An 18225-nucleotide genomic window follows, 5' to 3' on the forward strand; every position below is an offset into this window, starting at 1 on the left:
ACAATTAAATATGCAACGTGTGCAGATGGTGCTGCAGCACAGTCAAGGGCTTTGTTGACATGCCCTCTCACACCACCTCCCCTTAGCATTTAATGTAAAAGCTGTAGCACACCAGAGTGTAGTGGAGCACTTTTATGCTTTACTGTTGGGACTTTGGACTCGGAATCCAGTGAGGAATGTCTAGGAGATTTTCTCCTTCACTCTACGTTCAAAAGTAGGGAACTATTGAGGTTTCAGATTTGGTGTCATCAGCATCAGCACAACATTCTAATATCAATTTAGGTCAAATATTGTGTTGAGGGTGTAGTTTATTTATTAATGTATTTGTTCGATTAATTGATGAATCAGATTGAAAAAAAATCCATCCTTTTTTTTCCAAAAACAGGACATTATTGCTTGCTTCTCTGCTTTCTGCCTGCCTGCTTGGCTGCGCTCAGCTTTGGTTGGAATTGACCCCGTTCGAGTTTAAAGGAGCTCAACTCGGCCACGTGCATGAGCGAAACAGGCTTCAGGAATCAAATGGTGACGAGACCAATCAGTGCTAATGTTCTCACGGCTAACAATGACCTCATCGCTAACCCTGACATTGACCCTTTCGCTGCTGAATGCTGCAATACGGTAAAACGCTGCATTATGTACGGCACGTAGACTAATGCTGGAAACAGACAGGAAGTGAAGGTGAACACTAGAGGACATTTGGCTGTAAACAAGTGAGGGTGTTTGCACCGGGATGACAGGATCACAGGAAAAAACAACTTGTATCAGATGGCATTGCTTCCCGTGGCCAAACACATGGACACTTCCACTCGGCGGAATAAGGCAAAAGCTTTTTGGCAGCAACTATTAAGAAGAAAACCTTGCAACTACCTAACTTAGAACGGAAGGAGAACAGAATGAAAGTTTCAGTGATCTTGCTTGTTTGTTACCGTATTTGAGTGTTGGCTAAAGGTCAAAAAGGTGAGACAAGTCCAGGTTGTGGAAAAAGGTCCTTAAGAAATCTGTGTATTCAAATTCATTCAAATTCACAACAGTGTTACTAATTTAACATTATAGTGCCTATTTGAAAGAGACTCTACAAAGGAATTTTGCACTTCAATTCTGGTGCCCGCATTCACATTTGAGAAAGATGAGGCACTTGTTGTGTGATGTGACATCACTGACATATGAGGTGGTCACCTCCCTCAAAGCCACAGACAGACCAAACTTAAGATTGATGTCGTCATATTTTCTTGTGTAGTGATTTGTGTTTTGCCTCACGTCTTAAATATATATTGTGCTAGCTCGAGGCAGCTACAAGGAGTAGCTGCACTCTGGCCGAGTGCCAAGACATGCACATGGGATTTATGGCATGTCTTTTATAGTGGTTTTTACTCACTCATAGTAAATGTAAGTGAGACCTATTCACTCTGTAGTTTATTTGTACATTACAATTTGTATTATTATTATTAATATTATTGTTATTTTTAATAATAATTTTTTTATCGTATGCCATATTGACCTCACCTCCTGGTATTGGCCAGATACAGAGTCCTTGAAATAAGGCTGGGTTCTACCCGATACCGATGTATAGTATCTACCGGTACTCAAGTTTCTTACAGTTTCCCATCCAAAGGTCAAAATGTTACATTTTCAATGACCTCAAAGCACAACCAGCTTGATGTACTTCTACTCTGTTACTCTTCACCATTTAACGGTAGGTGTCATTACTGCTATTTCCCACAGTGGCGTCGCACACAATCATGGCAGGTCCCAACATTTTTTTTTTAATTGCCAGTGGGACTGTGGCCACTTCAGTGGGAGATGAGTTGTGATGGCTTGTTAAGAAAATTGAATGACATAGTAGCGTCTTTTCCAAGAGCAATGGGCGTAATCCTTTCATTGCACCTCACAAAGGGGATTTGCCTTGGCGTCCCTCTCGCTCTGGTTGTTGTTGTTGTTTCATGAAGATTTTGGCATGCACAAAGAAGACTGTCCACACATAAACGTGTGACCTTAATAGAGACATCTGTGACAACAATCACCAAAATGGTTTGTATTTTATTGCAATCCAAACAAAAAAAAGAATGTGGTCGGACAAATATGTGCAATATGAATTTGCATGTATAACAGATCGTCTGGCGTTCCACAGGGTTCAATTCTGAGGCCTAAACTGTTTTCATTGTATCTTTTGCCTTTGGGTTCCATCTTAAGAAAACAGTGGTGGTTGAGTGATGGAAGTTAAGTTAGCATCTTAACTGCCTCATTCACAAATACCAAGTTAAGCAATTCTAATCCACCAGCTACCTGTCTAGTAAAACCAAAGCAACATGTCTTTAACTCTTTGACTGCCAGACGTTTTCATAAAAGGGATGACGTGGGTGCCAGCCGATTTAAGCATTTTTGACTGATCTTTCAAGGTCCACAGAAAATTATGTGTTTGGACTATGGAAACACACATACTACCAAATGAAAGATTGGACTCTCGTCTTTCATCAGAAAAAAAAGTTTGTTTCTACCTTAATCCGTTTTTCAGTAATCAACAATAGAAAATGGTTAGTTTCACCTCTGTTTTGAAAAAAAAACGTCTTTTAACGTCTTTGGCACTCCTCCATAGGATTTTACTAAACGTTATATAACGTTTTTGGCAGTCAAAGAGTTAAGTTGCATTTTTCAATAAAGAAGGGTTCGGTGACTGCACATAGGAAACTGTTGGGGTTCAGTTCGTCCAACAAAGTGAAGAAGCACTATTTTAATGTCAGCGAGGAGAAAGGTTAAGCATGTTCGTACATTGATTGAGGTAATTCACCGGTATAACGTCAAAGCGCTGTCCTATATTTCACTCCAGGCTGACACCTGTGACTGTGGCTTCCCTTTTAACGGCAGTCTTTCAAAGCCGCATTGCTGGCAGCTACGTCTTAGTTCTCCTTTTTCGTTCCACACATAGCTCCTTTTTATCCATTTCATTTCCTCTCGATATTGCACACATTTCCTATGACTGGCAAATTGACTAGTCTCCTCACTCCCTTCTCTGGGACAGTTTGCTTTTATGATTGATTTTAGTATAAAAAAAAAAAAAAAGACTATCCAGTGTATTGCGATTCAAGAGAGCCAAGCCTTACATTTAAATAAATTCTAATAACAATGCTGTGAGAAGTAAATATATCCCCTGGGTTTCTGTTCCACACAAAGGCATGTGTGCATGTATATTTCATATGCCACTTTAATATTCCTGTCTTACTTGATCTCTCAATACCTTACTCAGCTACTATTGCGCTCTTTGGCACCTCTTTTAGGATTACCCTGCCTTGTAAATCCAGTCGTACACCTTGCTCTGTTATTTGATCTAGATTTAGCATTATGATATTCCCCATCTCCAAATGATCCTTATTTTAAATGACACAGCTCACTGCTGGGTAAATGAAACCTCAGCGGCTGCCAGGCCCTTTGAATGTCTCAGGGAGTTTATTAAAAGCACCAGCTTCCCTCTTCCAACTCTCCACAGCTGCATGAGTCTGAAAGAATAATCAAGGACAAAAGTCCTCAATGAAGAACAGAGTGCTATATCAGTATCTTTTGTTGAGCTCGACAATAAGCCCTCCCAGATATTTGTCATGCGTAGTAGGATATTTTTTAATTAGACCTTCCATATTCCACCGCATTCCCGCAGCACATATACACTGAGAGCCACAAAACGAATGCGATCTGTGTTTTAGACTAAACTTGACATCACATTTCAGGCGATATGTCACACTACACGGAGCTGCAAATAACCAAGCTGTCCCACAGAATAGACATTGGCTGTATTTCTCTGGATAAATGGGATTTGAAATGGGTTTTACATACTCTATTGTAACCAAGAGGCAGTCCGTAGTGAGGAAAGACATGCCAAATACAAGCCGGTGGTTTGTCATGCCCCCTCTCGCAAACACATGCACAGCTATTGTCCATAAACACTCCGTGAGATGAAGGATGAAACTGGGAGTGTGACTTTCATGGAAAACAAGTTCCTGTGTTGAAAGACAATAAAAACACTCTGATATGGCACAAACGTATTGCTGGCCTGTCAGCTATTAGAATCGGCGAGACGAGTTTCATTGAGATGGTACGCCAGCGTCATTGTAATGCAATGTGTGAGAGCATTAGTCAAACAATGTGAGCATAGCACTTCATTGACTGCGTATCATTTACTTTAAGTTACAAAAGGGCATCATAATCAATTAATTGTTTCATTACATGAGTGGGATTGTCTGTTTAGTAATTACATTTTGAAAGCATTGATGTAAATGGAGTGCGGTACTGCATTGAGTAGATGTGCTGTTGATTTCACCCCAAGCAACATGTCAGCTAAAGCTTTACCATAAAGGTAATTGGATCCATTTTGAGGTGACACTGGCATCGAAATTGAAGTTCTGAACATTCAAACATCCCAATAAAAAAGCGCGCACGCACACACACACAAAATGTAGTAATTATCATTCATCATCGCTATAGGCGTTAGCACATTGAATATTAGCAAATGTAGAAAAAAGAAGAGGAAGCGACACAACGTGGAAAACATGGTTGAATATGGACTGAGTACAGAATGGTCGGCAGATGGAAAATTTATCCACGATAAATTAGCCAGTCGGTGCGAAAAAAGGGGGACATGTCAAATCTTTTTACTCATTTTCCTGACCTTAGTCATGTGAACCCTCAAGCTCAAGTCCCTCTCTTTGTATTTTCATCCACTTGTAGTTCGCCAGTGACCATCAAATATGAGTATTAACAACTTCAGCAACTTCGCCACTTTAGTGGCTCGTCCCATTTTTCAAAATTGCACCGTGAGAAATTTCGGATAGCCCTGAATCAGCTAGTGTAGTCGCGTGAAGGATACCACAATGTTGTACAGCATGTTATGCTAGCTAGCTACGCTATTTTTGAATGAATTCTTCTTCCTTGTGGTTTTCGCTGCTGTGTCAAAGTGTTGCCGTTAAGTCCCTGACCCGTCAACTCTTTTGTGTTCATTTGCCACAGTGGAACTGCTCCAGATGAAAAAGGGGCCAAAGCGCAAACAAATGAACGACTGTTTGGTGGTCAAACACAATTGCCAACAGAGTGACCCAGTTAACGGCTAGTCAAAGCACTTGATTCATGCATGTTCTTTTTGTGTGTTTCCATAACGTATTGTGTTCTTTTCCTCGCCAGCGTTTATACCTCCATTGAGAGATAAATCGTGCAAATTGGGAACGCTAGTTACTGTTTCCTTTATGAATAATTGCCTGATCTCTTGTAAGTGGTGTGCACATTTGTGTGATTCCTCTTTCTCCAGCCTCCATTCCGGTCTCCTTGGTTGCTGGTGGAGAGTAATTAGGTTTTCTAGGGGAATGAGGGCTTCTTACAATGCTTACCAATGGCAGCAGTCAGGCAGGCAAGTGCTGGCAGGGCAGAGAGGACAGAGGGCTGTGCAGGAGCCTGGCACTGCTAAACCTGATGCTGACTGACAGTAATGAGGACAGTGATCCAGCCAGGATCGAGGGCTGAGCAGCACAGAAGAGGACATGGTCTTGAAGGACCTTTTTTTTTTCAAAAGCCTTTTTGTACTCCACGTAGCCACAGGGATACAAAAACATATTCAAATAGGCATTGGAACACAACTTTAATGGATTTTTTGAAAACCCGAGTAGCTGCTTGTTTCTCTTAGTCTTACAGATTTGTTGCTCACAGTATTAGTTTAACACATTTACTGCAAAATTATCCATTTGGCTTCTTAGTCATCTATCCGTGAGACAATTAAATGAAAGTTCTTTTGGTCAGCACAAACTGAAACGGTGTCTCTGACCTTAACTCTTTTCACCACAGCAATTCTAAACTAGCAGTGGTTTATATTAGTGCACTGCATGACAGGTGGATAAGCCAGAGTGCCCTTCTACTGAAGAAAGATATAAATAATATTTTTTTCATGCATTCATGTATTTAAATAAAATACTATCATAGTGCTGCGATTGGCTGGCAACCAGTTCAGGGTTTACCCCGCCTACTGCCTGAAGCCAGCTGGGATAGGCTCCAGCGACAGTGGATGGATAGACTATTATAGTCAGGGTTTCCAGCATAAAACTTGCTAAGCGTCATGATCAGGAATAGACTACTCAACAAAATTCGGCCTGGGAAAATATTTGGCAACGCAGTGGAGCGGGAATGCGGACGACTTGCGTCAAAACATATTCTTCGACGGATGACTTACTATTGGTTGAAGGGACGACATCATCACGATTACTGTTTATTGACCGGGGTGGGCGAGAAAAGCCTGGTGGTCCGCCAGGCCTGTAAAGCACTCGAGGAAAGTTTAACTTCTGCCTTTTAAATTAGGGATGTGACGATAACGACAATATCGTGATATCGCGATAATAAAACTACCACAAGATCGTTGTCGTCATGTCACAATATTAAAAGCAGCTCAATCTGTTAAAAAAAAAGTCAGGTTGATTTCCATATGTGCGGTTCTAGCACCCTTTGACGGCTAGTTTTTTAGTGCAGTTTAATTTTCACAAGGCATGTTTTGGCCCTTCCATGTTTAAAATCCAACATAATATGCTTGTGAACCGAGTCAATATGTGGAGGAACTCAGTGTGTGCGTGCATTAGCAAGTAAGTGCCTCAATATTAAGTGTTATTAGAGATTGTGCAAAAACACAATATTGTGTTTTTCTTTTTTAGTATGAGCATTTTTTTTTTTACAATGTTGTGACCTTTTTTTTTTTATATCGCCAACCTCTCCATAATATTGTGAATAACTATTGTATTGTGACCTTCATATCGTTATATTTTCGTATTGTGACACATCCCTATTTTAAATGCTAGCTATTAGCTAACATTAAATTTAAACCAGAATGAGTTGTCCTCAGGTCTTTCACTGTGTAAGCGATAACCTGAGTACAGCTGGAAATAAATGGGAATCAGATGAAAGTAAAAGCTTACATTTGTACCTTGTACCTCCAAAATCATCACATTTTTAGGAGACCCCAAAAAAGCCATGTTTGTTCAATCATTAACATCGCATGAGAGCAAGACATTTTTAACACTTTCATTAAATAATTTGTAAAAAAAATAGTACCCACGTATGGACTGACCAATAGTATAGCTTTGTAAAAAAAATAAAACAAAATCAACCAAATTGTGAAATGTCATTACATATAGTAGTATAGTTCCTAAGCTTATGTAAGTTTTATTTTTTCATTTTTTTTCATTTAAACCTTTCACCGTATTAATGGCAGTTGAAGACTTTTCCGTCCTCATTGCTTATTCCTACAATTTATATCTGAAGCGGGAGCCGTATAAGTGGTACTCCTCCGACAGAGCCCTGCGCAGTCAGGCATTGTTTAATAGCTACCAAACTGTCCCAATGACAGGCATGTGCATCGGCTTGTTAGTAATAAGCAGTAGAGGTTTGAAATGTAACAAAGCTAGGAGGGAAGGATGTGCAAGCGTACAGATTGTGTGGCATGTTGCTTCACATTCGAAGAGGGCATCCTCATCCCTGGAATTCCTCAGCATGCAATGTGGTTTTCCACTAAAAGGGAAGCAAAAATCTTCCCCCCAAACATATGTTACATGTCACTTTATGATAAAAATGATATATAATACGAAAAAGATTTAATAGTATATTACTGGATCAACGCAGGGCGCAAAAGAGCTTCGCTGTTTCCTGACATAATGTTGCGGTCCTCATCTGTGACCTTTATCTTCCACACATCATTCACCATTTTACTGCTGACATGTTGGCTCATGCCATTAATTTTTCATTGCGGGCAATGTCATCCACATCATATTTTATCATCTGTATACATTTGTGTCATGTTCTCACGTCGGCCTGTCGCAGTTTGTATTTGTCTATTTGCTTGTCCCAGAGATGGGATCCTGCATTTAATTTAACTCGGGCGGGGGGGGGGCAAATGCATGTAGATACAATCTGGCAGCTGTGAGAAAAGTCATTGAAGAAAATGAATGATACAGTATTAGCAAAAGTAAACATACATGAGTGTATTAATAGAATCACGTGTGCATAGATATACAAGGATTATAGACAAATATTTCGAATTTGATACACAGTAAAACAAACAAACAAACAAACAGTAAGCTGCTTTAAAAAATGACAAACATTGTCTCGGTTAAATTGAAATGAAATAAAATGTCTAATAAGGCTTTCATACTTGATAGATATGAGTTTTAGATAATGTTTCCAAAAATAACAAAATGGACCAAAGCAATAATGTTTGATTTTGATTTTTTTTTTAAAGAATTAGACATTAGTCTGTGTGGTTCTTTAGCTGTAAAATCAACATGTGTACAACAGGCTGGCAGGTGATGTTTAATTACTGAATTAAATGTGTTTATCATGGACAAACAAATATTCTACGTTTCCTTAACGGCAGATTAAAACCAGCTCCGGCAAATGTGTAACTGTGCCAATTATAATCTACAACCATTTATTCTAAATGCGAAAAAATAAAATAAAATAAATCCTCGGCACTGGTAGGACTTCAATGCATTCATTTTAATTGCAGCAAATTCATAAATGGAGTAATTATGCCACATTATCCATTCCAAGTAACATGATTTAAACTTGAAATTAGATATCCTTTGACTTGCCAGCACATTTTCATCATCTTACATTCTCCGCTCAAAATTGTGCTCGTCAACATTTTTTTCCCCCTCGTCTCTTCTGCGTATTTTATAAGGCCGTCCGTTTGGACTCATTTATGGTGAAACAGTCTGTGCCACATGGCGGAGAGCTCATTGCTTTTAAAGTGAGATGATCAAATTTAATTGAGCGTGATTGACACCGGGCCCTACCATGTCGACTGGTAATATATTCCATTCAATCAATCAAAGGCACTGTAGGTGTGATAGAGCTGTGGTAGCATCTTTGCTTGCAAAATTGACCTGAAAATGAAGCTCAATATTGCTGGCGCTAAGGTACATGCTCCAAAAGCAGGCTTTTCCATCAACTTGCTAAAAGCAAATGTCTTGTAATTTGCCTCAATTGACAAACAAACCCACAAAGAGCCCCATTTCTGCTTTCCTACTGAAAAGTCGAGGATAATGGGAAATAATCAAACAGACTTAATGCATAAGCAAGTCAAGTCTAGCTTGTAACTGCTATTTTGCGACTTAATTTTCTTTGTGTTATCAGACAATAATGAAACGTGTTGACAGATTCATTTCCTGGCTGCTATTTCCCAACGCCATCTTGTGATTTCTAATTGATTGCTACATGCAGCAATTTTACAGCGCCAGACAATTTTATAGCACTTTTAATTAGTCCAACTTTGACCTTATGGGCTCTTTGCATTTATATTGGTCCAAATTATGTTCACCTTCTTTCCTCATTATTATTATTTTTTTAAATTGGTGCAACCTAATCCACATGTGCACTACATGGACTTTGATTAGCCTATGTGAATATGTCAGCTTAGTTAGTTAGTCAGGTCATATAGAGCGTAAAAAAATATCTGGAGGCGTCGAAAACCTTAATATTGGACTAGTTAATTTCTCATGGGATATTGAGCAGATGTGTTAATAAACGGTTTAGTGTTCATTCAGTGAAGAATTCGTTTCAGAAGAATGAATTATACATTTTTCATAGGGAAGATAGAAATGATAAGAGGCAATTTATTGACAGTGCAAAGATATGAAAGACCGGCAAAGACCAGTCTGGCTAATCATGAAATAGGCTTTGCATTTCAAGAGAAAAAAATATATATTTTGATTTTTAGTTACTTTATAAGAGATACTAGATTTCTAATATTTTGTATGGTTGTTTGACTACTTACAATATCTGTAGATTATTGTTTGTTTTGTTTGGTGTGTTTTTTTTTAACTATGTATTAATTTTTGAAGACCCCAGGAAGACTAGACTACTTTGCTAATGGGGATCCTAATAAAGAATAAAAGAACTTCCGAGCTGAGATTTGAACCTTGCAGTTTAAGACATATACAGTACATGTCTCATGCACTGAGACTGATTTGTAGATTGAAACATTCGAACATGTTAGTCGCACCGTTTTCCAGTTCCCATTTCACTCCATATAGCGTGTACAATTACTGGCCATGAAGTGAAAATGTAGAAACAAAAGAGCCAAGATCACTTGTCCCAGGCTGACATTTCTTTCTGTTCTGTTTGCTTTTATGTTGGTTTGCATTTTACACATTTGCGTGAATGAATTAGTCTTTCTCCCTCATCCATCTACCGTTCCTAAAATATTGGAGTCTTTATCTACTTGGTTGATTTTTATAACTGTAGCAGTTGTTTAATATCCTTACCTTAATTGAAATTCACATCTCTCTTTCTCCTCGTACGTCTGCCGGCGGTGTGTCTGCGAGTGTGTGTGTGTGTGTGTGTGTTTGGCTGGCGGATATTAGTAGAGATGTATTTTCATTCTAAAAGTGGCAAGTGATGGACAGAATCACCCGGACAATGCCACCTTTCCCCGCCCTTCAATCTTTTTGTCTGCCGCACCTGTCTTTTAGATATCTTTCAACCTTTCCTCTGTATTTTTCTTTCCCTATAAGTCCTCTCCTCCCTGGATTGCAGCTGTCTGATAAATCTGATGCTAAATTTAGAGACACATTTCTGGGACTAGAAAGAATAAAGACCAGACCATTGGCCACTATAATCCATATTTATCATCTTTTACTTAGCTCTCTGAAAACCGTGAGGTCGTCTGAGAGTTTCTCGCCTCCCCTTTGTCTCTTTTACCGGCATAACTATTCCCGTTTTCAGTTCTATTATCCATTAAATGTCAGTGGCCACATTCTTTTCTCTGAAGACTGAATTTAAACAGCCGTCGGCTGCAAATTTTCATCGTATCATTTCAGCTCATCAGGGTTGTGCTTCATGAGATTAGGAGCTTGTTGTATATGAAATAGGGATGTAACGATATCCAAATGTCAGGATACGATGTTATCACGATACGAACCTCACGGTACGATAATTGTCACGACAGTGTGGGGAGGTTGGCGATATAAACAAAAACTCCCGATACTGGATAAAAAGTCACAATATTGTGAGAAAAAAAAAAAAAGCAGTGGCGCAAAGTATCATGGTATATGTAGTTTCCCCTTCATCTGGTGATTAGCGTGGGTCTTAAACGTAGATGGTCAAAACATGTCGAATTAAAATTAAACTGTGCTAATAAACTATCACCAGAGGGTGCTGCAACTGTACAGACGGAAAACAACCTGGTTTGACATGACAAATTAGAATATCGCAATATAATGATTTTGATGTTATCGTTACATCCCTAATACGCAATAGACCATTTTGGCCTTTTTAAGTGTCCACAGTCGAGAGCTTTCAGCTTCAGCACCTAAACATAGACAAAACACTCTGAAGCACCATTGCGGTCTATGATGTACATTTTGACTTTACTATCCATGAAAGAATATATTGAGCATCCCAGATGGCTCATTGTTTGCAACTGCTACTGTAGGTCGATGGAACATGGATCACACACAAAATGATCGTACAAGAGATTGCAGGGCTAATGTTTATTCTGATATTAGTGTTCAATCGACTCTGAAAACCCATCTTCACTTTGGAGGAATATTACAGTAGATGCTTTAAAGAACTATTGACCAAATGCTCTGCTAAATATCTCCCACATAGTTTTACTGTATATTGCTCATCGTAATGTGCTCATAACAAAACGTGGTTCGGAGAGCAGATGATATATGAAGATGCATCAGGTGTAAAAATGTGCCTTCTTGCTGGGATTTATAATTGCAATGCGGTTTCTTCGCCTTGTTCTGTGCAATATACTGATGGATCAATTCACTGAACAATACCCACATTCCTCGATTTGGTGTCTCCCAACAGCAATGTAATGGCTTGGACAGAAAACCAGTCTTTCTCTTTCTCTTTTTCCTGTCTTTTGACTCTGTCACCCTCTCTCTCTCTCTCTTGTCTTCTTATCAGCCTGTTGCCAGTAATATTGCTCATTTATCCTCTATAGCCCCTCATTTGCCTCTTGCTTATGTTGAATATGAAGGGTGGAATAGTGAAGTGGCATCCAGCAGTGGCCCTCCACTGCTGCACCGTACATTTTTCAGAGATGGCGGGTAATTAGTTAGTTCGCTGCATGGATTCACAGTGCAGCTATCCTCTGCATGGTCAGTCCTTCTGATACCCCCCCCCACCCCTGCCTAAAACCCACAGAAAAGCCTTTGTGCTGAATACAATGCAATTTTGTTTATCTGGATTCTGCATCGACAGCTCATATTCAAGAGTTTGCCACATGGCAGAAGAAATATCGTTCACGCTCCTGGCTTGCTTGGAGTCGTGTTGAATCCCTTTACAAACATTAAAGAGAGAGAATCATAGTGCTAAACTTGTGCCGCTCATTGTTGAAGTCAACCAGTTGTTGTCCCACCGAGACTTGATTTACACAACAGGTTTTTGTGATCAACTCCAAAATTGATTTTACTGTCTTTTAACCTCTTCTCTCAAGTAACCCATATCGGTTATCACTGTTCATTTTTTCTCAAAACCTGAAACAACTCGTATGTAAATATGGCCAAAAATTTAGGTGGACATCTACTTATACAAGAAAATGATCAGGAAATAAAAACAATCATACAAAAAAACACAAGTTATGCACAGAGAAGGAGGGAGGTGAGCAAGACCAAATGGGCATGGCAAACATCGATGTTTTTTTTTTTTTGCTGTGTTAATGTACATTTTCCTAAATATAAATAAGTAAATAAAAATGGTGGCAGCTTGTCTTGGTTAGCCCCAAGGACGACACAGAAGCCCACGGGTCAGTTCTAAAAATAGCTCACCAGTGATGAGACACTATAACTTAAAATAAAATAGGTTTTGTTTAATGGGAAAAAAATGCCGTTTTAAATGTATGCAAATATTTCAAAAATGTCATTTTAGAGCTGTAATTTTAATAACATGATATTTTTGCTCATGGTTATCGTAGCGTCAGAATTTAGTATCGGGCCATATAGGCAATCTCTGCATTATTCCACTGGGCAACATCAGTTTTTCCTCTTTAGTTGTCTGTGCACATTTGATAAAGTATTTAACAGTAGTTGGCTCTGTTTTCTTTACTGTGGGCGTGTTTTGGGTAGATGTAGTATGTATGTGTACGATATTTTCACCACACTCCAGGGTAGGTCCAATTATGTTAGCTTATGCTGCAGTTGGCTCAATGTACAACATCTTTATTAAGACCTTGAAGTCTGGTGTTAGTATTTACACAGTAACCAGTAAGTTTCCATTTCCCCTTCGCAAAATTTATTCTATTTTTTGTTGAGTAGTATTTTGTTAGAAACGTATCTATGCTAGGTGAACGTTCTTTTAGGCCATGAAATAAGTGGCTGCTTGTTTTGTAAGAGTTTTTTTTCCCGTAATTGGACAAGTGGCAATGAATGCCTTCTTATTCATAGCACCGTTCAGTGATGTGTAGCTCTTGCGGCCGTGAAGGCTGCATTGAAAACTCGCCTTGTACTTGACGTTTGGCATTTCCCAGTCGTTGATCGATGAGCTTTCTGCCGGCTCCTTCTCTCTGTCACCGAGGACTCTGGAAAGATTGTGGAGTTAGTGCCTACTTTTCCCTGAAGATACTTCATGAATCCCCATAGGCTTTATGCAAAGCAGGGAACTCAAAATGATTTAAAACAGGACACTGAATTACTGTGTCGAGCCAGTGTTAGAGTTAACACGAATGATTCAATGCCTCATCATCGTCATAATTGATTTATTCATCAGTTGAAAACACATTGTCGCCATAAATTTCATCGACAATGAAGTATTGAAATACTTAAGCCAATGCTCAGGCTGTTAAAAGAATGTGCAAACCAGCATAGGACAACTTGGAAGTAAATCTCCTTAATACAGTAATCACATTTTTGTTGGTGTGTGTTTTTTTTTTTTTTTTAAAAAACTCATTTATTCCTAGCCATTTTCACTGAAGCAACCCCCTTCGCTCCCGGCCATTTTACTGGACTTTGACTGATTTTGCAAGGCCCACAGAATATTGTGTTCTATTGCTATAAAAACATGGAAATATTAGAGGCTCTTCTTTTATCAGGAAACAAGTATATTTGTATCTGTTTTTGTTTTGCAGCAGTTAGATTATAGCTAAATTTCATCATTATTCAAAAATCTGTTCAAAACACTAGAGAGAAGAGCCTTTTTTGCAACATGACCCTGGTTGATCTCTTATACTCTGCTGCCACCTGTTGGCAGTTTTTTGTAATAACCACCATTGCTTTAAGCGACCTCTTCAAGTCAGCGGCTGCATCAAAGCCTTCTGTATGCTCTAGCATGAAAAAACGACAACATAAAAACGTATAAATATGTTTTTGGGACCATGGTAATATTTATAATGGAACGTTTTTATACATTTTTGGGAGCAAATGAGTTAATTGTTAATCCCTGGGTTGAACAGGATTTTGTTATGGGGAAGAGGAAAATGTTTGGATTTGTAACCTATCACGTACCATCAGCCTTTCTGGTGGTAAAGTCAGATTTTTGGTATAATTATAAAGACGTTATCTTAACTAAATTGTGTAATTGACACATCTTGCGCAGTTATTCCATCTTCATTAAATATGATCAGTAACACCCTGTAATGTGAATTCTGCATAGTACATGCAATTGCAGAAACAATCACTAGAGCTGCGACCAACTAAAAAACTTTCAATTGCTTTCTATCTTAAAACCTCTTTCGATGAAACATCCAAAGTCGCTAAGATAAATTCTGTAGGAGAAGTTCGTTAAAAAAAGATTTGTGTGCTCAATGCGTGTGTGTGTTTATCCAAATTCATGCAAGTAAATATAGGGTTTTACTGTTCTTGCCATAAAAAAATAATCCATGAGTTTACAGGCAGGAACCTCGCAGTGAAGACCAATAAACATCAACTTTGGCCTGCACAATGGACAAAGGGACAGGAAGTTGTCGTCTTCTCCTCTTTTTTTGTGCAATATTGTTTCCCTAACATGGGAAGAGAGGCAGCTGAAAAAGCAAAGACGATTTCTTTTAGGCTCCTGTGTTGGGCTTGGGGCCTTGAGGATGAAACAGGGGGAAGTAAATGCCAGCACCCCGCAGCGCACCAGGCATGAAGCCCTTTTGACTCGGTTGCCATGTTACTGGCCTTTGGTCACAGGTATCCTCTCCCTCAGGCTTACAAATGGAGACGAGGGAGGACCGGAGAAGAAAAGGGGGCAAGTCGACGCCACTTTGAGCCAACGGAAAAAGAGAAAGGGGTCGAGTCTCAGGGTCTGGATAAAGATTTGGGTCTTCTACCTGTTGTTCCATCTGCTTTCTGAAGTGATTCTAGCTGTTGAAACCACATACAGCACACTTGTGTCACCTCACCATTGTGTTTTGTTTTCTGCTGGAAGGCAGTGAATGTTCACAGCTTTGAAGCATTTGGTAATGAAGATAAGCTTTTCAGTGGGGGGGAAGAAAAAGCTCAGCCTATTGTTCGTTTTGTTTTAACTTAAAATACATAAATAATGGAGCGTGATGTATGAAAGGATGTCCTCACATCTGGGAGTTTTATGGCGATATGAAGATGAATCTCCAGGATGCTAGAGTAAGCGCACAGGAATAGTTCTTTCTGATTTATGATGCTGCAAACATGTGTAAACTGTGTCAAGGATTGGTCGGAAGCAGGACGTGTGCATGCGTGTGCCAATACGGAAATAAATTGACATTGTGATTAGTTTGACAGATATCACCGTGTAAATCATGGTTTTCATGGGAATGGATTATTTTTTTTTATTTTTTTGGGCCTGGAGGGAAATGAAATTGACTATCCAGGATAGATTGAATCAGTTGTCACGGTTACTCAACGCTTATGTTTTCATGACATTGACCTGCTCACACAGGAAAACACGGACTCAGCCGGACGTTGCACTAACTTTCGGCAAGCCGAAAGTTCGGCTGGATGAGGCCCTAATGTGCGTCTCTCTTTCTCGTCATTATAGCGTAGATTATGAGGTTAATATTGTTCACAGGTGGAATAAAGTGATACTGATTTGAAAGCACATTTGAAATAGTAATGAAATAATTGATGACAGAACTTCGACCGACGACTGGTTTGCAGCCTCATTTTCCTGTTTTAAATGTGATCGTGTGCTTGTAATTAATATATTAAAACTGTTTGTTTTTCCAACAATGAATTGCATTTGTAGCATCAATAATTGGAGTATTGGTAGCATAGTTGTTATCAACACAAAATGGAAATTGTAATTGTCTTTAAAGCAATTTAATCATTTGTTTTGTTTTACTTAAACAAAGCATGTTGCTTTCATTACAATTACCATAAACTTAAATATGTATTGGTCATAAAATTCCGCGTGTAGATTAATTTTACTGCCTCATCATTGGTGGTGTTAAGATATGTTTTCGTTCTTGAACTAAATTGGCCAAAGTTGTTTAAAGAACACCAAAGATTACCATCCAATTGCTGTCTCAAATAAATCAGTCTGTACTCTTTAGCACTATATTTTGTATTCAGGATATATCAGATTATGCTAGGAGGGCATGTTTCTAGCGTCACACGAATACATTCCCTTCGGTATTAAACATTAGATTCTCCTTCAGTGGTGAAATCTTATGTGGAGTTCTTTTTTTAAATATTGACTTGTCAACTTTCTAAATGTCAAGCAGCAGGGGAGCAAGTTGAGCTTTAGAAATGTTTAACCTGTAAATAGTTGATTTGCACTTGTGCCAGAGACCAGAGAAAGAACAAATGTTGTAGATATGAATATTAATGTGAACAGAACAAATTTACTGTTTGCTTTCAGGTACTTCCACCCTGAGAAAAAAACATGCATGCTTCTCACACAATGTTAACAGTACTGTCTGTAAATCATGCAAAATCAAAGTTAGATTCAATGAATTATTGAGAAAAGTTCAATTAAATTACATTGATTTGATTTATTTAGAAGTGGACAGTGCAATTTAATAAAAACATATAAATCCATGACTTGTATTATTGTATTAAGTGCTGTAGATGTTACTGTTAGAAATTTGCATTTGCCAAACTCCCACATTATTATTCTTTTTAAATAACTGAAAGCAGACAACGAACATGCAATTAGCAAAGTATGTGAGCTTGCCGACAGCGTGGACATCTTTACCAACTAATAGAATTTTATGAGTACACGGTGGACCTTTACTGTGCAACATAATTAGCTTAGTAAGATGACTGTGTGTTGCTTAACAAATATTTCTTATTTTTGAAAGGTTTTTATATCTACTGATATTTCACTATGACAGAGTGGAAATGCAAGCATACAGTAAGTGTAAATAGGGATGTTCAATGTTCACTTTTTTCAGGCTGATAACAGTACGCATGCTCAACTCTTGAGTAGTCACAATCCCCCAGAACGCCCCCAAAAATAAATAAAGAACAATATTTCCCAATATAGCATTTTCCCTTAAAATTGCATGAAATTACACGATTCACGATTGTGTACTGTTGAACAAATATTTCAAATTTCTGAAACATTTTTTATAAAAAACTAGATTTCACTATGACAGAATGGACATGTTTAGCATGACATCATCCAGTTATGCATATAATCTGTTTTTCAAAACAAGTTAAAATATTGACTCAGCCATTGTTTCAACTTCTGAAGAAAGACAAAATGTTGGCAACTATTCGAGGGTTTCATAAAGAAAGAGGCGGAAACCCCGTAATGGCAGGGTGGACACGGTTTTATCAAATAAACTGTTATTGACCTATTAGTTTTTGAATTTCAACTGGAGCTGCAAGCAAACAACAGAAAAGATAAAGTATTGTTTTTCAGCTATAAATTTGGGTGGAAATAAAATCCCAAATTCCAGATTATCATGATATCATAATTACTGTATTTTGAAAAATGAAATGGATGGGGACAGTCAATTATATAATATAATATAATATAATAATAATAATAATCTGTAACAGAAATATCTTGATCTAACACTATTGCACGGCGAGGTCTAGTTCTTCCGGTTGAGTGGCCATTCCGTGCCTTGTAGTCTGTCAATAAAGGCACAGGTTGCCTTGTTCATTTAGAGGTCAAAACAACCCTGAGTGTATTTATGTCTCTAACCTTTGCCCTCAAAACTGATGAATTAAAAAAACAAAAACAAATAAAAAACAGCCTTTTCCTTTTTGTGCATTCATGCAGCATAGCTTCGATTATCCATGCGATGTGTTCACGCCTGATGTGTGGGTTTTGCTTATGTATGATGCCTCTTGG

At 38.4% G+C, this 18225-nt stretch overlaps 1 protein-coding gene across 11 annotated transcripts in view; it reads left to right on the forward strand.

Annotated features, from left to right (window-relative positions):
• LOC144035817 (RNA-binding protein Musashi homolog 2) overlaps positions 1-18225 on the forward strand; it is a 283481-nt gene that overhangs the window by 24508 nt on the left and 240748 nt on the right. The window lies entirely within an intron of this gene.

Source organism: Vanacampus margaritifer, chromosome 16, assembly GCF_051991255.1.
Source record: "Vanacampus margaritifer isolate UIUO_Vmar chromosome 16, RoL_Vmar_1.0, whole genome shotgun sequence".
NCBI classification, from domain to species: Eukaryota; Metazoa; Chordata; class Actinopteri; order Syngnathiformes; family Syngnathidae; genus Vanacampus; species Vanacampus margaritifer.